This window comes from Crinia signifera, chromosome 2 (assembly GCF_055691185.1).
Source record: "Crinia signifera chromosome 2, ASM5569118v1, whole genome shotgun sequence".
In the NCBI taxonomy this organism is placed as follows: domain Eukaryota; kingdom Metazoa; phylum Chordata; class Amphibia; order Anura; family Myobatrachidae; genus Crinia; species Crinia signifera.
In genome coordinates, this window is record NC_139218.1 from 209349717 (window position 1) to 209357794 (window position 8078).

Genomic DNA, 8078 nt, shown 5'->3' on the forward strand with positions numbered 1-8078 from the left:
CCTAGTCCCTACTCGCCTCCATGCTATATACCCATCTGTCCCCAATGCATGCAGGCGACAATGTGGATGTGAAGGAACTTTCTTCCACATTTGGTGGTCCTGCCCACGCATCAGGCCATTCTGGAACATGGTACAATCGGTTATAAACTCAACCATCCCAACTTGCCCCCCACTCACACCCACCACAATGCTTTTGTGTGCCCCAGTCGACCGGTTAACCCCCCCTTCTAATAAATTAGTTCTACACATCACCTGCGCCGCCAAACTCCAGATCACCAAGGCCTGGAAAAACCCTACTCCCCCATCCTACCAAGAACTACTAAACCGAATTTGGTTTGTCTCCAAAATGGAATACATAACCAGCCTCCAAAATAACACAGTGGAGAGGTTCCATAAGGTGTGGGAACCCTGGTATGCCTCAAAAAATCTACCCCTCCCGGGACTGGTTTGATCTTCATTGCATCCATATCTTCTTCTTCTGGCAGCCCGACCTAATCCCCCTTGGTCTTTGCTCTCTTCTTATAACTTCACCCTGACCTTATTTAGCTCCCCCCCCCCCCATCAACATCTAAACCACCCACAAACCTCAACGTCTCCCCTCCATGCCTCCTCTTTTCACTTCCCATTTCCCTCCCCTTCCTCCCCCCCTTTTCCTCCCCCAACATTTTCACTTCCCCAACCAACTCTCGTTCCTCTAACCCTACCCCTATTCATTCCCCCTTACCCCCCCCCCCCCTTTTATTAGTTCCTTTAAGTACATCTTCTCTCAGGGAGCGTAATGATTGGTGACCCTGTTGCATCTCCCTCTTCCAATCACCTGCTCTCTCGTTAAATCTGTAACCAATGTACTTAATTATGTTTTGTTTGTCTTCTATCTTCAATAAAAATGTTTAAACAATAAAGTATTATAAATAGACCAAATGTATATTAATAATAATAATAATAATATATGTTTTTTTTTATATATATATATATATATATATATATATATATATATATATACACACACACACATACATACACACACACACACACACACATAACAGCAGTGTAGACCCCTGGGCATAGAAATGTATTGGGGCCACTACCTATACTCCAGCGGTAGGGGTGGGGGGAGCTATGAGCGTAAGCTTTGATGTCACACAGGTGGTAGGGGGTATTATATCAACCGCTCAGCATGAAGGGCCTGGATCAGTAATTTTCACTAATTACCCCTTTACTGCACAGATGGTGGGAGAAGGGGGCTTTGGGCTGAATGAAGGGGTCCTGATACATAACTTCCAGGGTGGTAGAGGATGTTTAATACGCAGAGGAGGGGTGTATAGTGGAGTGGGCTTATTATTCATAATTTTCTGGTGGGAGGACAGCTTGCTTGACTGCAGTTATCTCCAGTTCCCGGAACTAGATTTCTTGGCTTTTAATGGAATTAAAAATTAGAGAATCCCTCCTACCAAATGGTATTGGGGACTCAGGGATCAGAATTCAGGAGGCAGATCAATCTGCCAACGAGTATATAAAACGACATACCAGGTGTGTGGAGCTGGAGCAGCAACCAGCTGCTGGAAGGCTGATATCTCTGGTTCTGGACAGAATAGAGACAAGCTTCTAGTGTCCATCAAAGAGGGAGAGTCCCAGCTTTTGGAATATATTCTCAGAAAAACTCTAAGTCAGACAGAACCTGAAATATCTGACTGGGAAGAGCAATTAACAGGCTTGGATGGGGACCACTGCTTTGAAGTCAGATATCTCCGGTTCCCCAGGGCCGATTTTTAAAATTCTTGTACCCATGGAAAGAGGGGACCCTCAGCTTTCAGTCTAGGACCCTTAGATTCCTGGGGGGGTTTCTGGGTACTCAGAAACCCCCCCTGCGTGCGCTACTGACACGGGGGAGATATATTGCTAGCAATATATTGCTCAGTGTTTCCTTTTCATCATCGACCAGAGATGGTCACTAATGAAAGGGAACCAGAGGGGACCAGCGATTATAACGGGGCTGAAAACGGGAGCGCGCACCCGGCAATTTCCCACACTCCCATCACTGGCAATATGGTCGCCAGCGACCATAATGCCAGCGATATCAGCCCATATCGCTGCCGTGTGTACACGGCTTAAGCCAGATGTGTGCAAAGAGTGAGCAGGTGCCACCTGATGGCAACAGCTGTGTAAATCATCACAGCTTATTCTGGTCCTCACTCCAATGTCTTGCCTTATCTGGAGCCTCTCACAAGATGGTCCCCCAGCTAATGAGGGGAAATTATCCCAGGTCCAAAAGATAGAAGAGATCTCTGTCTGTTAACGCTTTTCCTTGCCTCTGTTTAGTCAGCGGCTTCCTCAGGACAAGTGGGATTCGGTTGTACACCCATAATTCTCACACTCAAGGCACACTTAACAGTCCATGTTTTAAAGCTATCTACTTCAGCAAAGGGGACATATGCTGTGTACACACTGGGGCGATAGGGGCTGAAATCGCTGGGAATATGCCCCGGCGATAAATCGCCGGGTGCGCGATCCCGTTTTCTGCCCCATTCTAATCGCTGGTCGCAGGAGCTTGCTCCTGCAACCAGCTGATTACCTCTGCGGCGCTGCCGGCTGAGGTTCCTTTTCATCAGCGACCATCTCTGCTAGCAATATATGGCTGAGCAATATATCTCCCCTGTATGTACGGGGGCTTTAATTAGTACCTCAATTGATTTTGATTTAACAATCTGTGCATACATATAGACTAAAACCTGAACAGAGGTTGGGTAACATTGGTCTAAAGCAGTGGTTCTCAACCTCGGTCCTAAGGGACCCGCAACGGTGCACATTTTCTAGGACACCTCACAGGTGCACTAATTACTCACTGGCACATTTTAAAAGATCCCAAGTGGAGCTAATTATTTCACCTGTGATTCTATGTGGAGACCTGGAAAACGTGCACTGTTTGGTGTTCCTGAGGACCGAGGTTGAGAACCACTGGTCTAAAGCCCCGGACACACGGGGTGATTTCATCCAAAATCGCTGGAGCGATGGTCGCTAGGAGCATGCTGTCGCAACCAACCCAGTACTGGTCGCTAGTCGGTGGAGCCAGCAGTTTTCTCCTGCAGTCACTCAGTTTTCATCAGTGACTATTGCTGGTCGCTGATGAAAACCATGATAATTGCTGAGTATCCTGAGCGACCAAATCACTCTGTGTCTACGGAGCTTAACATCATGGACAAACCGTTCCAAAGAAAGGGGCAGATTGTAGATCACGTGTTTTTTTGAATCGCTGGAAATATGGTCACTGGCGACCATATTGCCAGTGATGGGAGTGTGCCCCGGCGATAAATCGCCGGGTGCGCGCTCCCGTTTTCAGCCCCGTTCTAATCTCCTGCGACCAGCTGATTACCTCTGCAGCACCACCGGCAAAGGTTCCCTTTCATCAGCGACCATCTCTGGTCGCTGATGAAAAGGAGAAACTGAGCAATATATCTCCCCGTGTGTACGGGGCTTAAGTCAGGCACACTTCTGTGAAATCAAACTGTCCACTCAGGAAGCAACACTGATTGACAATCAATTTCACATGCTGTTGGGCAAATGGAATAGACAACAGGTGGCAATTATAGACAATTAGCAAGACCCCCCAATAAAGGAGTTGTTCTGCAGGTGGTCACCACAGACCACTTCTTAGCTCCTATGCGCAGAATAATAGCACATACCACTTCTCCCCTATAACAACTGTTGGTACATCTACCACTTGGCCTTGCATGCAATGACAATACAGTGATTTAGAGATGTGTAGGTGTGCAGGTACTTGTGTAGTTTCACGGCGCCGCCGCGCGCACAGTCTGTCACAGAAACTTGGCAGCTTGCCAGACGCTCTGTTTAACTGTGCGTGTGCCGCTCTAGCTGTTCTCAGCGCAGCACGTGGCTGCTTTCCATATGTAAGCTACGTTATCAGCGCAGCACCGGGCAGCAGCGCGCTAACAGGTCACTGTGGTACTTGTAGTACCACAGTGAAATAGGCATTCCTGCGCACCGCTGACAACGGGGGCATGTAAAGTGGACACCCCAACACCACGCTGACGTGCCGGGGCTTCTAAACTAGACACCCCGGCACACCGCTATCAAAGGGGGTGTCCCACATGTAGATGCTAAAATTTAGGCGCTAAAGCGTCTGAATCCAGCTTCCCTGCAAGCCGCTAAGAAGGGGGAGTCTGGATGCAGACGCTAAAGCGTCTGCATCCAGACTCCCTGCAAGCCGCTAAGAAGGGGGGCATCTAAATTTAGACGCTAAAGCTTCTGAATTTAGTTGGGTCTAGGGGTACATCTAAATTTAGACGCTAAAGCATCTAAATTTAGTTGGGTCTAGGGGTACACTATTAAACCTTTCCACAATGACACTAGTCGACTCAACAACTGTCGACCTTGTAAATTCCTCTATCCACGCCAACCCGAAGCGTGGCGAGCGGCGGCGGTACGCGTCCCACGACCTTTTCATACCCCCACTATCCACGTCGGCGTGGAGTTGATTTTATATAGTGTGGTAATCCGCGTCCCCTCGCGGAGCTCGCTTCGCTCGCCACGCTTCAGGCTCGGTGGCTACCACTTGCAGAGGAATCAGCTGCTGATGTGGATGCTGTCGGCTCTGCGTCGTCACCATCCTTCTCAAGTAGGGGAAGCAGGGTCAGTGCATACAGGATGCGCTTGAAGGGGTCCTGTGCGCCTAAACTCTGCCTCCACATAAACTCCTGGAGGTACGAGTCCAGGTGATGTCGCGCGGTACCCCTTTGGCGCTTATTGCGCCACTTGCAACTGCCCCACAAGCGTTCAATGTTCTGGGTGTGGACCCCAGTGTCAGGATCCACAAAGTGGTACTTATGATTCACCTTTGCATGCTGGTACCTGGTCTGCTCCAACTGCTGCGTGTTATACGCCCTCCAGCAGTCGCTGTAGACCGTGGTACCCGGTTCCACGTGGGCCTCAATGGCAGCCATTAGGGTGGTCGCATCCCGCCACTCCACTGCAGTGATGAAACACTGGCCTGTCTACCTCGAGATGCCCCCGAACACCCACTGCTGGGGCAGCATCCGTCCCACGTTACTTTTCCTCTTCACATAGAGGCTTTCATCTACCTCCACAATAGTACCTGGCCCTCCAATGCGTTAAGTTGGCGGTCACAGAATTTTATGCTGGTCAGCTCTTCCGCCCAGCAGTAGATGAAGCGGATCAGGGTGACGAAGCTCAGGTGAGACCCCCTGAACCACTGCGCTGACCTGATGCTCAATTTCTTGCGGCAGCTGCGAATGTGACAGCGCCACATGCGCTCCTTCATGCTCAGCCTCATGGGGTGGCCATTGGGGCAGGTCTGGGTCTGCGGCAGGAACTGGTGGTCCTGCAGGAATGCCACCGTCTCCTCCTCTGTCTGCGGCAGACTAAACAGAGTTAGACGCTCCATCGCCATAGTCAGGTTCGCCACTGCCATTATACACCTCCGTCTCTAACACAGTGCTACTACTGACTGACTACGCTAACTGCGTAGCGCTCTGACTGACTACGTTACGCTGTCCGCGCGGTACTAAACACAGACTGTGTGCGCGAAGTGCAGGGAGTGTGAATTCAGATGCTAAAAGCACCTAAAATGTTAGCGTCTACATTGGGGACACCCCTTTGATAGCGGTGTGCCGGGGTGTGTATTTTAGAAGCCCCGTTTGTGTCCTATTTATACGCTACATTACATTATAGCTAGAGTGGCGCGCGCAGCGCTACGCTACATTACATTATAGCTAGAGTGGCACGCGCAGCGTCTGGCAAGCTGCCAAGTTTCTGAGACAGACTGTGCGCACAGCGGCGCCCTGAAACTACACAAGTACCGGTGTGCACCTTAGTAACCTATCCGTGATCTATAAAATAAAAAGTCAGCATTTCATTTGTTGACTTATTTAATCATAATGCACATATGAGTTGATCTGTTTTGCTTGGCCAGTAACTACTATACCACCTGTAAAAGCATGACTTGTTGAGAGTTTCTGAAGATGAGTTGACAATCACCAGCAATGTGATGCCAGCATTACAAAAAGTCTTGCACTTAGCAATTTAATTCTACTAAACTTATCAATTTCAGGTTTAGTAAAAATCTGTGCCATTCCCAGTTTTGGCATTTTACCCTGGCTGTGTTTTTCTCCGAGCTTTTTAGATACCCTGCAATATTTTTAATGGAATTTTGATCCCTTGGTTTGTGCTCAGGTTTGCTTGTTTTCTCTTGGAATCTCATAAATTGTGAAGCACTACAAAAGATGAAGGTTCACAGGCTACAAAAAAGAAAAATATATTGGGAGTTTGTAGTTTAAAAAATTTTGGTGAATCGAGGTTCTGCCTATTACTTATTTTTTTTTGGTGACCAATCTTTTGTCCACAACTGCCTTTAGCTCGGATTGTCTCTACAGTTTGGGGTTGTCTGTTTTTTGTCCAACAGAGTCACCATGGATGAACCACGGACACAATGGATTTTTATACCTTTTTTATATTCCTGATTTATTAAAACCCAGCTGTTGGGAGATTGTGGCACTCCCCCGATATATCTCTAATGTATGGGGACCATAACCTGTTTGGGATTATTTGTCAGAAAGGCCTGTCCTTCCACATACATTTCCATTTACTACCACAAGAGGACAGTATCACATTTTGGCAGCATAATTAAATCACTATTTTGATCAAGTTCTGTTTTATACTTTTCCTGACCCCTTTTTAAACTCTTTATATATAAGACCGCTTTGAGGTTGAATCTCCTACAGTGACAACTGTAACTGATGTAAGCAAATTACATGCAAAATGCTAAATATTCGTATGTACATTAGGAGCTGCATTCACATTTTCTTTTTTCCTTCATTGATACATACTGTAGGTGTAAATTTACTTAAAGCTTCTAAAAATGAAAAGAGATTATACGATAGCAATCAATCAGATTCTGTCTATCATTTCTCTATCTATGGCATCCTAGAAAATCATAACCAAAACTGATTGGTTGCTATGGGCAACATCACCTTGTCTCATTTTTAGTTATAAGGCCCATTTACCATAGGGTCGCATATTCGATGCAATATGTGTGTGTGATCTACCGCTCAGAATCGCACTGCAATATGCAATACTATCAACGGAATATATGTTCCTGCAGACGCAGAGACAGGAGCTTTGAAAGGAGCCCGTCCCTGCGATCTGCTTCGCCGGGTACCTGGGGTCTGTATGTGTGGTTAGCACGGCAGTGTGGCAGTGTAGTCTGTAGCCCATAGACAACAATGTGTAGCCCTGGGGCCTAATGCGATGCTGCCCAATATTGATACATCGGGCAGTATTGCATTCCCATAGAAACCTATGGGGAATGATGCATCCATCGGGGCAAGAGGGATTGCAGCAGATATCAGAGATTCCTGCTGCTGTCACTCCGTGATACACTCTGAGGAAACTTTATTCTTATGGCTATCCTGTTTCAGGGAATAGCTGCAAATATTTAAGAGTAAATGAGCCCATTTAGATAATTTACCCTGTGGAGGAGAATGTGTTTATTGTATAGGAAATAAATGATTTACAACGCAGGTATGTAATACAGGGGGGTTTGTCCCAGGGCCCACAATTTCTGTTGGCAGCCCTGCTAAAACCTGCATTGTTGGCGTGCCTTATGCTGGGTACACGCCTATCTGTCCAATCTATCTGGTGGAAACAAAAACCTGGCAATGTATGCGAGAAAATGACAATCAAAAATAGCTCCCAAATGCAGGAATATTTGGTACTTGTGTAATAGCACGGTTTCCGGCTATGCTACGTTTTCAGTGTAGCCAAACGGCTGCCTAGCGTACTTAGCGTAGTGACTCCGCGGCATTCCGGCTCTGTCCCCTGCGTCCATAGCAAGCCTAGTGAGCACCTCTCACACAGCGCTGGTAACTGCCAGATCTCCTGCGGGGATCATGCGGGTGCCGGCGGAGAGGCGCTCCAGCTGTCTGAGACTCAGTATTTATTGTGGCAGGGTACTGCAACCCTGCCCATGTCCTCTTCAGGGAGAGCCTCCTTTTAAAACCCCCACTATCCATGTCAGCCCGAAGCGCGGCAAGCGGACGCGTTAC